The sequence below is a fragment of the Notothenia rossii genome (assembly GCF_949606895.1).
Source record: "Notothenia rossii genome assembly, chromosome: 11".
Lineage (NCBI taxonomy): Eukaryota > Metazoa > Chordata > Actinopteri > Perciformes > Nototheniidae > Notothenia > Notothenia rossii.
The window spans coordinates 31,200,536-31,218,879 of record NC_136910.1 but is presented as its reverse complement, the minus strand read 5'-3'; positions in this window follow the sequence as shown (position 1 = coordinate 31,218,879).

Here is an 18,344-nt window from a genome sequence, read left to right as displayed (position 1 = left end):
TGGCGTTGTTTGCGTGGTGCATTCTGGTGAGACCGGGTTGGTCGCAGCAGACTATCCCAGTCGAGCTCTGTTGATGAGACCATGATCCTGGCCCCCACCAACATGTTAAAGTCCATCCAAATTTAGTTTTTTCACTAAACAGAGATTCAGTACATAAATAATATATACATAAATCCTCCACTAAATACAATTTCACAGTACTTATTGCAATATAACTTGTGTTTAAGCTGATGTTTAAATTAAGAGATATTAGAGGGTAAACATGTTATACTTTTGTTAACCACAGATTAGTTCTAAGCTGGTGTCTGATATGAACAGTGTGCATGTAGCAGCTCACACATGTGGGGACAAACTGTACGGCTCTATTTTTACCAGCAGCACCACCATTTGCCCTCTCATATCTCAAATGTCTGTGCTGTAAATGTGCCACGGCACATGCATACTCTATACGGTATGCCATATACGGAGGGGATACCATGTACAGTAGTACGGCTCATATATCGGTACATACTGTTCAGCTTCTTTTTAGGTTAGTGCTTCTGCCCTCACCCCCTCCAGTTATTCATGAAAAGTTTCAAAAGAGGCGGCGAAACATGCTGATTTTTGTTGAAGCAATCCCATCAGAATTTCCAACTGTACATATAAATGTTATTTGAGTTGAATTTGTCTGGAGAAAGGCATTGGTTGCTCGGTTGCTGTTTTAATTGAATACTCGTGATGAATATTTATAGCAGCCTCCTGGTGTTAGGTATTTATTTTTGACTTTATCCTTAAGATTGTTAATTAATTAATTATTATTATAAAATTATAATAATATTTATTATATTCTATTTCCTGATTCTTGAAAGTGGTCAGAGACAGGTGTGTGAAAGAGATATCACATGTTCAACTGAAAATACATCACAGGGGAATCTGTAGACCAAAAACTAAATAAGAGAAAACAATGTCAGGCTGCAGGAGATAAACAGAAACTGATAACATTCTAACGTGCAAAGCATACACAATGTTATTTAGTGAATGTGACACCATGCTGTAGGTTAACATGGAGCCTGTTGCATCTAACATCAATGCCACAACAACATTATAGTAAAGACCGCAGCACCAGTGGTTGAATGGGAAATCACCTGCCACCTTATTTTGAGTGATGGCAGCACTGGCCCACTTATGGACGCCCCAGATATGGACCCTAACCCCCTGATAATCTTTGGGATGGCGTCTGAACAGATGCATTCATCAACAGATCAGGCAGACCTTCTCCACATTATTGGTGAGATGACTGATTATTTTAGGTTGGAAGAATGCAGCGCCACCGTCCTATACAGTAAACACTGCATGGAAGAGGTGAGATCACACAAGAAACACGTTAAACACACCGTCCAGGGACTTTAGAATGGTGTAGGTCGGACAACCATTTATCTTTATAAAAAAAAAATCCCCTTTAGCCCAATCATAAATCACCTTCCATATATTTCCTATTTTATTCTATTTATTATGGATTTTATTAATTATATTTTGGTTATCAGTTTGAATGTTTGCATAAATGTGGAAACATTTAATAACAAACATTGAATTATGGTAGCAATGGTGGATTTAAGAAATTATGCAGAAAACTGCTTCAAAATCACAACACAGTGAAAGCGGCTTTATCTCAAATCAGCTTAATTTGCTTTTTTGACCTGTCAGTTGTGCAAGAGAAAACGTCTCATTTGAAGACTACTTAGCCTGCACCAATCCAACATACTGCATTAAACAAGCAGCAGAAACACAACAAGAAAAAACAAGAAGAAAGTCATGCAGGTGAGATTAAAAAAAATACCACTTAAATGAGTAATACATACAATTCATTAAAAGTGATTTATTTTTATTTTTAGGACAGTGAATTCCAAAAGTGATGAGTTATCTGCATACTGGACGTGAGGAACAGAGGGTCACACCTCACACCTGAAAGACAATCCAAGCACTGTGGGGGTTCAAGGGTTAGAGGTCACAGCACCATGACAAGGTGTTCGGGACAGGTCTAGAAAATCTGTTAAAATTGCTTCACCAACATTTACATCCTTGAGAAGCTTTGGAGTTATTTTTTTATTTTTTAGCTTGCTCAGGATGTTCAAACTGTGTTTAGTTGGCCCAGGTGACCTTTACTCCTGGATAGGGATCTGCAGTGAGTCCACTCCCTTTGTGTGTCTCTCTCTCTCTCTCTCTCTCTCTCTCTCTCTCTCTCTCTCTCTCTCTGTCAATCGGCTCTCTTATCTGCATTACCTCTCCTGAGTCATCATCTGTGTTGAGCTCCTACCCCCACTTATTGTCTGCACAGCAAAATAATAATCCTAATTTTATGCAAAACAAAACAAAACAAACATATATAAGAGAGTATGCAACTTAAAACACAAATGCACAAAACGAGGGGTTACGTATGGTAACCCTTGTTATATAAACACAGGCGGAGCCCTCTACTGGACTCTATGGGTACTCCCTTTGATCATATCATGCAAGCATTCATCCACTGAGACTTCGTAGCCGGCCCCGGGGCGGGCCTACCTGAATGCGCGTGCATCTCACTGCATAAAAGGAGGCCTCGCCTCCTTACTGTCATCCTACACTTCTCTTCAGCAAGCAGCATAGGACAGACAGTGCCCCTGAGTAGAGGGCTCCGCCTGTGTTTATATAACAAGGGTTACCATATGTAACCCCTCGTTACATCTCTTACAGGCTCGATGTATACACGCACTGTCGTCCCTCAACAACACTGTTCCATCTCACTGTCTCTGGCCGGCTTTCTAGTTAGCAGCCGCTGCGCCTCACTCACCTCTCCCTCTGTCTTAATCGTGGAGAAAGTTGGGGCTGCGGCTGACGGAGCACACTCTGACGCGCTTACCCCGCGGATGTGTGCTCGGAAAAACATAGGCGAACGGAGAGAGTCCCCAGCCCCGTATGGGCTCACTATGCACAGGGTTGGAAGGGTTACTTTGTAAATGTAATGAGTTACTGGTTACTGAATACATGGCTCTGAAAGTAATCCGAATACAGTTACAGTTACGTGTCTTAAAAACGTATTCAGATTACTTATGGATTACTTTTGGATTACTTTCTTTTTCCATCACATATGGGTATGTTTTGGTGGACAAGAGAAACAAAAAGCAAAAGGAAACTGAACATGTTTTTACTGTTTTAATGGCTTATCAAGAGCTGAAACATAACATCATCATCAACTTTTTGGGGATGCAGCTTGGGACAATAGCGCGCAGTGCCTTTCACGCACTACCTTCATTGTGTTTACCTTCAGAATCATTAGGAAGGCTAAAGAGCGACCGCATGCTGATGTGTTTTAACCACACACACCTCTACACACACACACACACACACACACACCTCTACACACACACACACACACACACACACACACACACACACACACACACACACACACACACACACACACACACACACACACACACACACACACACACACACACACACACACACACACACACAAACTGCCCGATTATTCCCCCTTTTATTAGTTTTATAAAGGAGATCTCCGGTATGATGTGTGTGTGTGTGTGTGTGTGTGTTTGTGTGTGTGTGTGTGTGTGTGTGTGTGTGTGTGTGTGTGTGTGTGTGTGTGTGTGTGTGTGTGTTCGTTGTGTTTATTTCCCTTTTATAAAACAGTAAGGTAACTTTGTCGAAGTCGGGATAACAGACTTCATATAATTTCAACAATAAAGAGAACAAAAAAAAGCAAAGTTGACTTACCTCCCAAGTGCTTTTTAAGATTAGACGTGGAGTCCTTTGATGCAGACAGTGTATTGATGGTAGGAAGACACAAGGTACACTGGACCGTGATATTCTTCCCATGGTCTTGTTTAAATTCAAAGTGGTGTCGATATCGCCACGATTTAAACGCAGACTTTTGTTCCTCCATGTTTCGTTGTTATTGTTTCACTGAGCGGACCCGCACATTTTTTTCAAACGCTCCCTTTTTTGTTCCATCTGCGGCGTTGATAGGTTTTGTGCGCTGTGATGGTTTGGCTGTACATTTAGTATTGAATATTAAATGTTGTGAGGAAATATTTCCACCAATAATTCCAATAAGTACTCCAAAATGTATTCACTTCAGGTTTACGAACTTAACTGTAATCAGATTACTCGTTTTTCAAATGTAACGCGAGCTGAATACAGTTACTTGATTTTTGTATTCTGATTACGTAACGCCGTTACATGTATTCCGTTACAACCAAACCCTGACTATTCACCACCTCTCCCGAGTCCCTAAGGAGCACGGGGAGAGTGCAAGTGCCCCATGTCCCACACTCAGACACGCTCACCACTTGAAGAGCGTGTATGGACTATGACGTGGAGGACTCCCCCCTCCTGCCCTAAAGCCCCTATGGGCCCAGTGCGCGTCATGTCCCCCGGGGCCGGGGGCCTGGGGAAAACGTAAGCGAATTACGCCCGGGGTGGGGGTCACTGACCCACAGCCACCCTCCCTCCTCACCAGTTCTGCGTTGCCCCAGCAAGCACAGACGATGAAAAGGAGCCAGTCATGTCCAAGAGATAAAACTTTATGAAGGGGCCTGGCGTTGACCAAGACGCCGCCGTGCATGTGTCCTCCACACTCACACCGTTAAATAAGGCTGTTGACACAGCCATAGCTCGTGTAGAGTGTGCACGGACCCCCGCGGGGCAGGCTCTCCCCGCCTGTCCGTAGGCATGTGCAATGCACTCGCAGAGCCAGCCAGCCAGGCGTTTATTGGACAGGGCTTTCCTGGTCACCCCGCCCCTGAAGCACACAAACAGCTGTTCTGTGCGTCTAAGGGCAGCCGTGCGCTAGCATACGTACCGGGCAGAGGAGGTGCAATTTAGCCTCCCTCGCACCACTATGGGGTGGAAGAATAAAGCCCCCCAACTGAATAGCCCTCGACCTGAACGCACTCCTTAGGTTATTGGGCACAAAGGAGGGGCTCGGTCTGAGTGTCGCCCCGCTCTGGTCACACTGGATCACCAAGCAGCTCGGGTGCACCGACAGAGCGGTTAATTTGGCTGACGTTAAGCAGTAGCAATGCTGTCTTCCACGACAGTGCTTTCAGGGAGGAGAGCTCCAGAGGCTCATATGGTTCTGAGACTAGAGCCTCGAGCACCAGCGGCAGGTCCCACTGCGGGGTGGAGGCGTGCACTACTGGGCGCAGCCTCCTGACCCCCCGTAAAAACCGCAACATCAGTGGTTGAGAAAAAGGCTGACCTGCCGTCAAACCCCTGAGCAATTCCTCTGTCCACCAATAACTGTAAGTAGGACAAAATAGATCCCAACTCACAAGATAGGGGCTCTATTTCTCGCTCCTCACACCACAGAGCTGGAATCCCAGCCACTTCGGCCTGTAACAGGCTGTGGTGGATCCCGCTCTAGCTGCCTGGATAGACTGAATAACACTATCAGACAATCAACCCTTTCTCAGCCTGTCCCTCTCAGGAGCCAAGCCTGGAGAGGTTGGCCCAGAGTGGGTAACGCCCAGATTGCACCTGCCTCTTGAGACATCGCCCCCCAGAACTGGGGAATCGCCCGGGGCTGGCCCACCTTCATCTGTGTCATCTCTGAGTAACACGGAGCCCTGACACGATCCGGCGCTACTAGGATGACTGACAGACGTTCTCGCCTCACTCTCCCCAGGAGAGGGAGAATGAGACGCAACGGTAGAAAGGCGTAGAGCAGCTTCCTTGGCCATGGCTCATGTGCAAATGCGTCCACCCCCAAGGGCCGGTCGTCGCTCAGAGCCATGGAGAACCACAGGGCACAGTGACTGTTGCGCCGACTGGCGAACAGATCCACCTCTGCTCTCCCGAACCGGGCCCAGATCAGCTTCACCACCTCCAGGTGAAGCTGGCCCACTCGCCTGGCAGGGGTCCGTCCCTCGACATGAGGTTGGCCCCCCTGTTCTCCAGACCCAGAATGTGGAGGGCTCTCAGAGATAACACCACCTCTGAAGAACCATAACCACAGTTTCTCCGCTATGGTCAATAAAGCGGCGGAGCGGACTCTGCCCAGCCTGTTGATGTATGCCACTGTGGTGCTGTTGTCGCTCCTGACCATTATATGTCTTCCCCGAATTAAGGGTTTGAAATGCTGGAGGACCAACACTGCTGCCCGTAGCTCTAGGAGGCAAATATCCCCGAGCAAAACTATCTGGCGTAATTCCAGAAACAGATTTTTACCACTTTAAGAACGTTGCTAAAGTGTGAACCTTTCTCTCGCAAGCAGCTGCTGAGAGAATAATGCAAGCAGAGTTGCAGCCCTTATTACGGCAAAGAACAACGTTCAGGTTTTACTGAGCTATTGATAAGCTACAGAATGATGTGTACCAACACAACCCAGTCTCACGGCATTTCGTGTTATAGTCACGACATTTAATCTATTGATTCGTGTTCACCAACACGATTTTCCCCTTTTTTTTGTGTCACACAGAACGATTTTAAAAGCAATGCATTTCTATTGGTAGTATGTTTCGTGCCTGCAGCCTTTTTGTCCGTTCGGGTCTTTATTTTAAATCGTATAATGTCTGACTTTTTTTGTCGTTTGTGAGGAAAATAAATGGGGCTCAGAATACTGAAATCTGTATTTTTTAAAATCTTTTTTTCCTTCTAATTTGTTATTCTTTTCTAAATAACACACTGTTATTTACTCACCAATAACACACAATTATCCTTGTTTTTATTTATTTGTTCAATTCCATAATCTCTGGCTTTTTTGGCGTCCGTCAGGAACTGAATTTCAAAATAAAAATAACCGGAAACAGACGTAGGCCTATAAGGGACATTTCGAGCATCATTGCGATACACAGCCACTGAACTGATTACCGAAGATCCTCAGCTATGGTTTAAGCTCGCTGATTGGATGTTTTAGCCGCAATGCATGTAGGGATATGGTGGTAATGCAATATGGAATCCGAAAAAACTTTTTTTTAAAAAGAAAATAATACTTTATTCCAAGTGTTTTTGCTTTTCTCTTTGAAAGTCATCACATAACGGCATTGTAATACACGGTTCGGCTGCGTTACATATTACAGATCTGCCGTAGTTCTTTATTTATAGAGCCCTGATGAGTGGGCCTTTGGAGAAACTGGAAGAAATGCCGCCGAAACTGAATACTTGACGTGGATCATAAATATATCAACAATTAAACAACATCTTCAATTTCTCTTCACACAATACATCTCCTTGCAGTATCAATACTAATTCGGCTGACTTTTATATTTTATCCAATTGATAGATAGGTTATATTTACACCAAAACGGTGCACAGCTGATATAAAAGGACTTGCAGTTTTTAAAGATATTACTGATTTTCTTTGAATGTAAATACTGAGTCTGAAATAGTATAGCAATATGCTGTAAAATGATGTGAAAACATGAATAAAACTACACATCTTCAGATGTTGTACATACATAAGTGTCCTACACTAATAATACAAAGTTATTATGGCTGTGTACCTTGTGTGCACCGCCTAGTGGTTAAAGCACGTTATTGAATTATTGTTTTTATGTGTTATATTCAGGGCTCGACATTAAGGACTGCCCGATGGCCCGAGGCCATCTAGTAATTAGCTCGGGCAATGAAGCCTCACCTGCTGGTTGCCCGATCGGGCAATCTATTATGCCAGTATCATGCAGCTCGCGGATCCAGTAATGAGTGACCCGACAGTAAAACTAAACATATCTATAACTAGTTTAGGTAGTTTGAGAGGTAATTAAAATAGCTACGAGTGATATTCTAACCTGAAGTGTGTTTTGTCCGCCCACCGCTGCATGTGATCATGCAGAGCTGCGTGTCGACTCGTCAGCAGCAGCTGATCTCTCTCTCCCGTCAGATTAGACTTCACTCGCGTTTATGTCCATATCGATCAGATCCAGCTAGTTCTAGCTAATGATATGACTACCTGCCTATTAAAAGACACCTAAACAATAAGTGTCGCTATGCAACCGGGTGAGGCCACAAAGTATAGCGCAGCATTATGCATTTGTTTACATGCCCACCGGAACCCCGAGGCATTACCAACAGATCAACGCACAATCAACCCAGACAGGACATCTCTTTCTCCACATTACGTGTTAGACATTAGAATTGACTATTATTGTCTGTCACATACTCTTCTTGTCTGTCACATAAGTGGCGCAACTGAAGCGGTATTGCGCTAAAGGGAAATTATTTTGACCGAAGAAATTTAGATTTGCCGGCTAACGGGAACTCCGACGTCACCATGTTGTGTGCTTCGCGGATGCGCTCGGCTCCTCTCGACTGCTGCTCGGGTGTGCTCGGTCAGCTTCCGGATGAGGAAGCATTCATTCGACCAACTTACAGTAGATAACATTACAAACATTTATAACAGGGGCCATAATAGTGTAAATAATGTTTGTTTTGGCAGTTATAACTGAATGTAATGTTTTCTAGTTTTTTACATCTGGGAAGGCATTTGCCTTCATCAGATGGAAAGTGTCTTGACCAACAACTTAAGTATTTCTTATAGCTATGCAGGGCATGCAAGCGAGCAAACAAGAGCAAACAAACAAGTGAAATGAAGAATAACATTGAAATTGTACAATATAATATTGTGGTGGTTCATCTTATAATTCAGTCTAGAGAATGCACCAGACAGCATCTACAGTAAGACCTGGAAAAATCTAAATGTTCTAGGGGGAGGCCCCCCAAACCCTTCGTGCCATTTCGTCCGCGCGCATTTTTCAGGGCAATCTCTATTGGGCTCAGGGCCATCTGTAAATTAGTTTAGATGGCCCACAGGGCCATCTCCCAAAATCCTTAATGTCATGCACTGGTTATATTTGATGAAAAAAATATAAAGAGTACATACTTTCATAGGGGGGAAGTAGAAGGTCAATGATAGAAATATAGAATATAAAAAATCAAGAAGATACTATAAGTGATCTCTACAATAAAACAGTTTAGTGCTAGATGTACAAAGATATTAATAGGAAGAGGTGCAAAACAGAAAAAATAATTAACCTTTATTTAAAGATTAAATAATACGTTAGATTAAGGTCTTCTTTTAAATAAGAAAAAAGCTTTGGGGGTATCTACAGATACATTTTAAGCCTTACAAAGTACTTAACGTCTAATATATTGCTTTCCTGCAATGTTAACTATGTTGAAGCACTTATTTTAACTGATATTATACATATGAATTATACTCTTATGTATGTAGATAGTATAAGAAATGTGCAGAATATGACAGTTTAATGGTGGAGGTATACACACATATAGATAGATGTCTTGTAATGCACTGTTGAGGAACCTCAGCTGCGACCCAAGTTTTTCCTTCATTGCATAACTACACCATATATGATATGTCAATAAACCTTAGAAAATCTTGAAATCTTGAAAGGGATGTGAAAATAGCCATTATACAGTCTTTAATTAACTATTAGTAGAGAATAACGAGCACTGAATATACTTTACTATTCGTTTCCATTCATGTCAATTGCAGATAAATGTTTTTTCTTCTCAAGCACCAACTATCAAATATCTCTCCTGATTGTTGGCACTTGACAATCACCTTTCCCTGAATTTTAACCAGGTGTAACTGATTTAAGGGTTGTTTATATTTCACATCATTAATCAGAATCTGCAAAGTAACTAAAATAAATGTATCGCATTAACACCATATCCCTACATGCATTGCGGCTAAAACATCCAATCAGCGAGCTTAAACCATAGCTGAGGATCTTGGGTAATCAGTTCAGTGGCTGTGTATCGCAATGATGCTCGAAATGTCCCTTATAGGCCTACGTCTGTTTACGGTTATTTTTATTTTGAAATTCAGTTCCTGACGGACGCCAAAAAAGCCTGAGATTATGGAATTAAACCAATAAATAAAAATAAGGATAATTGTGTGTTATTGGTGAGTAAATAACAGTGTGTTATTTAGAAAAGAATAACAAATTAGAAGGAAAAAAAGATTACAAAAAATACAGATTTCAGTATTCTGAGGCTCTGAGCCCCATTTATTTTCCTCACAGACGACAAAAAAAGTCAGACATTATACGATTTTAAATAAAAAACAATAATCGTGGCTTGATATTGAGTAAGAAGATGTTTTTATGAACCACAAAGCTTCCGGTCTTCCAAGACCCGAACCGACAAAAAGACGTGCTGCAGGCACGAAACATACTACCAATAGATAGTAAATACATTGCTTTTAAAATCGTTCTGTGTGACACAAAAAAAAGGGGAAAATCGTGTTGGTGAACACGAATCAATAGATTAAATGTCGTGACTATAACACGAAATGCTGTGATACTGGGTTGACCAACACCATATAAAGTCCTAAAGCTCCTTCATGGTTTTCTGTCAATTTTAGGAGAATATACGTTAGGCTCCATTATTAGTGTTTAAATCCCTTTATGGAGTTGCATATGAATACTTGTCGGACATGCTCTCCATGTAAACTCCCCCTTTAACCTGAGCCTGTTTTTCAGGTCTCAGGCTCGAAATTGACATTTCCAGAACAAATGACCATATCTTCCCTTCTAAAAGGGGAAAATTAATAATATTTTTTCTCAAAGTAATGATAAACCTGTGAGTTGGATGTAGAAGAGTCAGAATCAATATAGATGTTTTTTATTTTAAAGAAAATTCAGATTGAACATAGTAAAAAAGTCCGTCCAAAAGATTTGTTTTACTTATAGTGAAAACTACCCTTGGATGATGGTAAGGTAGACTTAAAGATTTGGGAACCCAAAGTACAACATATAATAAGTACCCTGAATCAAGATTGATGCAAAACAAGTGACATTTTATCTTTTTAGAGAGGTTTAGCAAAAGAAACTCCACCTCTGAGGTGATTTGGGTGGAAATGTCCGTTTTTACCGTTTCTCTAGAACACATTGGTCGATTTTGGTGATTGACATCTCTTTTTGACCGTTAGAGCCAATAGAATCAAATAGGAATCTCCACATACACACACACCTTACCATTGAGAAATGAGAGCTATAAGCACGCAGTTTTGTTTGAGAGCGAACCTATCTCTCGCTCTGACATCTGGAAACGGAAAAGCAGGTTTATTGCTTATGGATTATCAGAAATTCATTGGATTACCTATGAATTAACTTCAGCAGCGTTTTTATCGTTTTACTGCCATTGAAGACCACTTTTGACCAGACAACGACAAAGGTGAGCCATTTTGCCATTTTTAGCTACATGTTGCCACATGTTTTGATGTCTGTTCTTGTTAATATCTTCGCAAGTTCTTATCATGGAGTGATGATGTATGTACCGATCGATTCTGTGTCATCTCACAATGCGAAACGATGGGTTAGACGTGCAGCTACGATAAGTAATAAGGGTGTTATGAGCAGTGTTGGGCAAGTTACTTCCAAAATGTAATATATTTAGGGCCGGGACTCGATTAAAAAGATTAATCTAATTAATTAGAGGTTTTGTAATGAATTAACCGAAATTAATCGCATTTTTAATCACATATACATATTTGACCTGAGAACAGTGAGAAGATGTCAATAAAGTGTGCCCTCACAGAGAGGTAATTTGAATTGCTTACCGAGGTCCAATGATCCCCAGTCAGGGCAACACATTCGGCTTTCTCCAATAAATTCTCTTTATCTTCCTTTTCATTGTCATAAAGCTGCTGGATTCTTTTTGTCACTGTCTTTCTGCATGGCAGCTCATATGTTGTGTCAGACGATGCAATCTGTAGTACCTTTTGCAGCCCCTTATCTTCTACCACTCCAAGTGGTCTACAGTCGAGTGCAATCCAGTGAGCTGGTTATTTTTTCAGACGTGGACTTAGTTATCCTGGCCCTGAAACCAGTCATCTGGTTGAGTGTGGGTTGGGTGTGGGTCATACTTGTCAACCCTCCCGATTTTCGCGGGAGACTCCCGATTTCATTGCCCTCTCCCGGTTTCCTCCCGGGGTCATATTTCTCCCGCATTTCTCCCGATTTCTGACAAAATCAGATTTACACACGACTGTTTCCACTCTGACTTTAATACAGCTACACCATTGTTTGGTTTCCATGGTAACACGTCTCTTTAGTAGCGCGCGCAACTCAAAGTCTGAGAGGGTGAGGCAGATATTCACAGAAAACAGATAAAAGAATCGACAACTACTCTACTCTCTGCTCACTCCTTCCCTGTAAAATGCAGGTCCAGTCCACACATGTGCTCCATCAAGGACGGTGCTACAGGCCGCAAGGCAGCACCCCCCCCCCCCCCCCCCCACGCTAGCTGCTATATGTTTTGCATCGAGGTGATACTTGAGGCTTTTGCATAATTTGCATACAACCGTGCTCTTATCGACGCTTCCATCCGTCCGTTTTTAAAACAAAATTTCCCATCCACGGGGCCAACCAAAGCGGTCTCATCAGCTTCTTCGTTCATGTTTGACTATTGTTGACTGTGGTTTGTTGTTGTCTGAAGTCATGAACGTTAGTTGGTGCTCCAGTATAATCGGTACGCCTGAAACTCATCCAGTGAGAAACGTTCCGCAGGGCAAAAATAAGTGCGATTAAAATGCGTTTTTTTTTTTGTTAAAGTCCCGGCCCTAAATATATTACATATTACTTATTACTCTCTTTTGAAAGTAATAAGTTACATTACAATATTACTGTCTCTGAAATGTAATGAGTTACACTACTTTAGTTACTTTTTAGTTACTTTCACCAAAATAACCGCAAAAGAATGGCAAGGTATTTTAAATGCTAAAATGTAGTTATTGTACATCCAGTGAAGGGCAATGTGGTATAGCATAACAACTGTAGATCCTTAAGGCTACTAACAACTTGTATTACACGGCTTAGTTGAATGCTCCATTCTGATTGTAAATTCTTAACATGTGACACGTTGTTAATACAGCAGTGCAGGCCACTGTCAAGGACTATAATGAAGATTTCTAAGGAGGATCAAGAAAGAGAAAGGAAAAGAGGTTAAAAGACGGAGCGCTGGACATCAGATAAATCATCAGAAGAAGGCAGAGAGGAAGTAAACACTAACAGGACACGGAATGGGCACTGTAGTTTGTTTAGTATGTGGCTGTGTACAGGCCCGGTTCCAGAACAAAATGACCCAGGGTGCCTCTGAGATTACAGGGGGCGCAGCAGTAGTAGGTTTACATGAGCAATAGTGGCCGGCAACAACAATGAAAAATAGCATTGATGGTCCCCAAGGAACAGATTATGGCATTTGTTATGTTTTGAAATCAAGCAAGTGAGAACATTTCAAGTGAGTTAAAAGTGCAATCCTGAAATATTTCATACAGTCCAAAGTGGGCTATGGCAAGGAAAAGCACAAAAGCTTCAAAACTGTACTGATAAAACAAATGAGAACATATTGTAAATCAAGGCAAATATTATTTGAACCAGCTCATGGTTTGAAATGGCAAACATTGAAAAGCAAAAGTATTATTAAAACCATGTACTACATCATCAACTTGGTCCCATCTCTGGGAAGAGAATATTTACCGTGCTTAAAAACTGGTATCACATCATCATGTGAGGTTGACTTTGTGACCTGGAGAACATTTCAGCTGCAACATTAGCTCGTTGATAAGCTTGGGATATGAGATCTTTTTGTAGCCATTCGTGGTGAAGGCATCTGTGCTATTGTATGCATTATTTTTGACCCAACATTTATACAGGCATGGCAGAATAGGGCTCTATTTTCATATGCATATTCCATTGTCTATTTTTATACCACGAGCTGCAAAATGACCGCCTAACCCCACTGTACAGGCGGGTACTTGTTGAGACATACCTGGGCAGGCTCTGTTTTGCTGTGGTATCCTGGCACCTGCGGGCCGCAGAGGGGCAGCCTTGTTTCGGGTGACGAAGACTGCTGCTCCGGGGGCGAGGGCGGCGAGTCAGGCGGGAGTAAGCTAGTGTCCACAACGGAGGGTAACGTGATGTCCCCATCTGACCTGTTGCAGTGTTGCTGGCGTTTAGTGATGGTCGCTTTAACCATTTTCGTATTTGATTATCCACAGATGTGTGTCACTGCTGTGGAAGCACTTTTGAAATGATGCAAGCGCAGCGGAGCAGGTCACGCGCACCTGACACAATTTGTTGTTTGTATTTTTCGCTCTGTTAATTTTTTTGAATAGAGGGTGCATAACATTCAACTGCCCCGAAGATCCCAACGCGAAGCCTGAAGGGTAAACACACCAGGTTTACTAATCTACCCGCACAATTGGTCTGGTGTCGGAATGTCTCGCTATGTTAGTAGGGGAGACCGGGGCTGGTTGTCTCACGGGTTGGTTGTCACATTGCTTATTCCAGGCACACTAGGTGGCGCTGTGGTAAAATTTTGATATCAAACTGTTAACCTTTGATAGCTTAATCATTTGCACTAGGAATTTTGCTGAGCAGACACACAACATTGAGGTGAGGAGACAATTTTTAATTTTCATGGGTCAGAGTACATTTTCATGTTGGTGTTGTTTTTGTATTGAGAGCTTGTAGGATATTAGTCATTCAAAAACAAAACACTCATTAAAAAGCCAAAGGTAGTAGCTTTATTTTGAGTCATATTTTAGCTATCAAGTTAAAGCCATGTGGCAGCTAGGTTAGCATCTTTGTCAAGAGGTCAGTTGGGGATGGTTGTCACATAGTTCGTGCATAGTACTAGAATAAAGTTTTTTTTTCAACTTAGGATGTGGCAGACAGTGATATCTTGTGTCTTTGTTGGTAGAATGGTCAGGAACTTCAAGAGAAAGACAGAGAGGGGCAGAACACCAGCAGACATTATGCTTTTGGCTGTGAGGCAGGTGAAGCTAGAAGGCAAAAGCATACGTAGGACAGCTAAAGAATTCAATATTAACTACAGGACATTGACCCGTTACTGCCAGAAAATGTCAGATGAAGACATCCAGGGTGGCGCTACCACTCCCTCAGTGCCAGTTGGATATAGAAAAAATCGCCAGATTTTCAACAGTCACCAAGAACAGCAGCTGAGAGATTACATATTAAAGGCCTCTGAGATCTATTATGGTCTCTCTCCCAAAGAAGTGCGCTGTCTGGCTTACCAGTTTTCTGTGTCACAGCAAATTAAGATTCCACAGTCCTGGAGTGACACTAGTCAAGCCAGTGCTGACTGGTTCAGTGGCTTTCTCAAGCGCCATCCTTCTCTCTCCATCCGATCACCTGAGGCCACAAGCTTGGCACGAGCCTCAAGCTTCAATAGGGAGAATGTTGCCAAGTTCTTTGACAACTTGGAGAGGGTCATGCAGAAGTACAAATTTGGGCCTAATGATATTTGGAACATGGACGAGACCGGTGTCACCACTGTACATAAGCCAAATAAAGTTGTGGCTCGGAAGGGCCACAAACAAGTGGGCAGCCTCACATCCGCCGAAAGGGGAACACTTGTCACAATCGCTGCAGCTGTTTCTGCCACTGGGAACAGCATCCCCCCTTTCTTTGTTTTCCCAAGAGTCAATTACCGAGATCACTTCCTTAAAAATGGGCCTGTTGGAAGTAGAGGTGTAGCAAACGTGTCTGGATGGATGAAGGAGGAGCATTTTGTGGATTTTCTGAAGCATTTTGTCAGCCACACGAAATGTTCAAAAGAGAAGCCCTCTCTGCTGCTTTTGGACAACCACGGATCAAATCTCTCTCTGTGGATGGCCTTGACTATGCAGAGAAAATGGTGTGGTCATCTTGTCCTTTCATCCATACTGCTCACACAAGCTTCAGCCCCTTGACAGGTCAGTGTATGGACCTTTTAAGAAGCATGTCAGCTCTGCCTGTCACGCCTGGATGATGCAAAACCCAGGGAAGACCATGTCAATTTATGACATTCCAGGCATTGTCGCCATTGCCTACCCACTGGCTGCAACCCCTACCAACATCCAGTCAGGCTTCAGGGTTTCGGGCATTTACCCATTTAACAGGGATGTGTTTGAGGACTATGAGTTTGCCCCATCTTTCGTTACAGATCGGCCCCTAGCCCCTCCCACCACTGTGCAACAGCAGGACCTGTCCCCTCCCACCACCAGTCAACAGCAGCCACTGTCCCCTCCCACCACCAGTCAACAGCAGCCACTGTCCCCTCTCACCACCAGTCAACAGCAGCCACTGTCCCCTCCCACCGCTACCTGTTCAACTATTTGGTCAAGCCCAGAAGATATCCGTCCATTTCCAAAGGCGGGCCCAAGGAAACTGGTCCAGCATAGGAGAAAACGCACAAGTGCTGTACTAACAGATACTCCCGTGAAAGCCCAAATTGAAAATGAGAAAAGGTCTGCTGCTGCTAGGAAGAAAATTGTTGTGACCAAAGATGCTCCTCAGCTGTCAAAAAGAAAAGCCCCTCTTAAAAAGAAGGCAGCCAAGAAGCTAAAGCTAGAAGAGGAGTCTGAGGAGGAGGAATGCTTCTGCCTGGTCTGCATTGAGCCATACAGCAATAGCAAGTCCAGGGAAGTATGGCTCGGATGTGTTCGCTGCCAAATGTGGGCCCACAAAGGTTGTACCCCTGGCAATCCATCGGCATACATCTGTCACAACTGTGATTCTTGTGACTCTGAATGAAGCACAGCCTGTCCTGCGCAGGGTTTCCTACTTTAGTTCAGTAGATTGTTGAGAATATTGTCTTGTAAACCTTTTAAGACTGTTGGTCTGCTTGTTTTTGTTTACTGTTATAACTTACATAATGAATAGCAAGTCCAGGGAAGTGTGGCTCAGATGTGTTCGCTGCCAAATGTGGGCCCACAAAGACTGTACCCCTGGCAATCCTGGGGCATACATTTGTCACAACTGTGATTCTTGTGACTGAATGAAGCACAGCCTGCTAGTTTAGTTCAGTAGGTTGTTGAGAATATTGTATTGTAAACCTTTTAAGACTGTTGGTCTGTTTGTTTTTGTTTGCTGTTAGGCAACTTACATGCTAATAAAGAAGTTTTAGCACTGAAAATGATTTAATTTTATTTCTCAACACAGTAGACAATTCAAGTAACTGATCACCTCCTTTAATCCCATTGTTTAAACATAAGGGGCATTGATGACAACTATCATAGGGGTGGTATTCATATTAAAACTTATTTGCAGTTTCTAGCTTAAAAAACGAAAAAGTTACACATTTTTTAACATCCCTTTTTATCACTGAAATCCCGTTGAAACTCTATAGGGACAACCAACCCCATACCCTGTGACAACCAACCCCGTGATGGGGTTGATTGTCACATTGTGTCAGAGTGTCTTTGATGGTTAATTGCTCCCTGTTACAATACATTCTAAAAGTAAAAATGATACACATTTAAAGCCAAGACCCCAAGCTTTCATTTCATGTAGGAGTTACTGCTGAAAGAGTTTTTGAAGATGAGCAATTCATGCATGAGTAAAAATTGTGACAACCAACCCCGGTCTCCCCTACATTCAACAAAACACCATTTAATTTCGGGTTAAAATGTGTTGTAACTGCGTTACTGAGCATTGTAACGGGTAATATATTACCCAAATTTCATTAGTAATGCTTTACATTACTTCGTTTCAGCAAAAAGTAATATATTACTGTAACTCCGTTACTTTTGTAACGCGTTACACCCAACACTGGTTATGAGTGAGTTTCTGTGCAGTAATGCGTTAGCATTTTTCCGCTCGTGGCTAATTCATAGGCTCAGCGCTAGCTTTGTGGTTTAAAAAAAAAAAAAGATCAGTTAGCTGAGTTTCTTCCCGTTACATGGATATAAAACATTCATAGTTTATTGAATATTAAGATTCCCTCAGACGCTTTCCTGCAGATGACGCGTTTTTCCCCTCGGTATCGGGGGGGCGGTGTAGAACAGGTTAAATCCCCCAACTCCTCTTACACTAACCCTTAATTATTCCCACGGTGAAGACAAATACATACAGAGAGGCTGCATTTACTGTTTTAACTTCCCACCTCTAGAATAGCCTCCCAAAAGAGCTGAGGTTTCACATTTTCTAAATATCTTTAAATCTTAAGCCACATCGTTTTACTTTAGCAATTTCTATATCTTAATCCCTTAAAATATACTTTATTATTTGTACCCACACTCTTAAACTGTGCTATGGTCTTTGTATGGTTGTCCCTTGTGTTCTTGTATTTTTATGTTGATTGTTAAGTATCTTGTACTGCTATTTTTCACAATATAAATAAACAAAGTTTAAGTTCAAGGTCATTTTGAGGTTATAGCTACCAACTCTGCATCATCAATACTGTGGGTGTGTGTGTGTGTGTGTGTGTGTGTGTGTGTGTGTGTGTGTGTGTGTGTGTGTGTGTGTGTGTGTGTGTGTGTGTGTGTGTGTGTGTGTGTGCGTGTGTTTTTGTGTGTGTGTGTGTGTGTGTGTGTGTGTGTGTGTGTGTGTGTGTGTGTG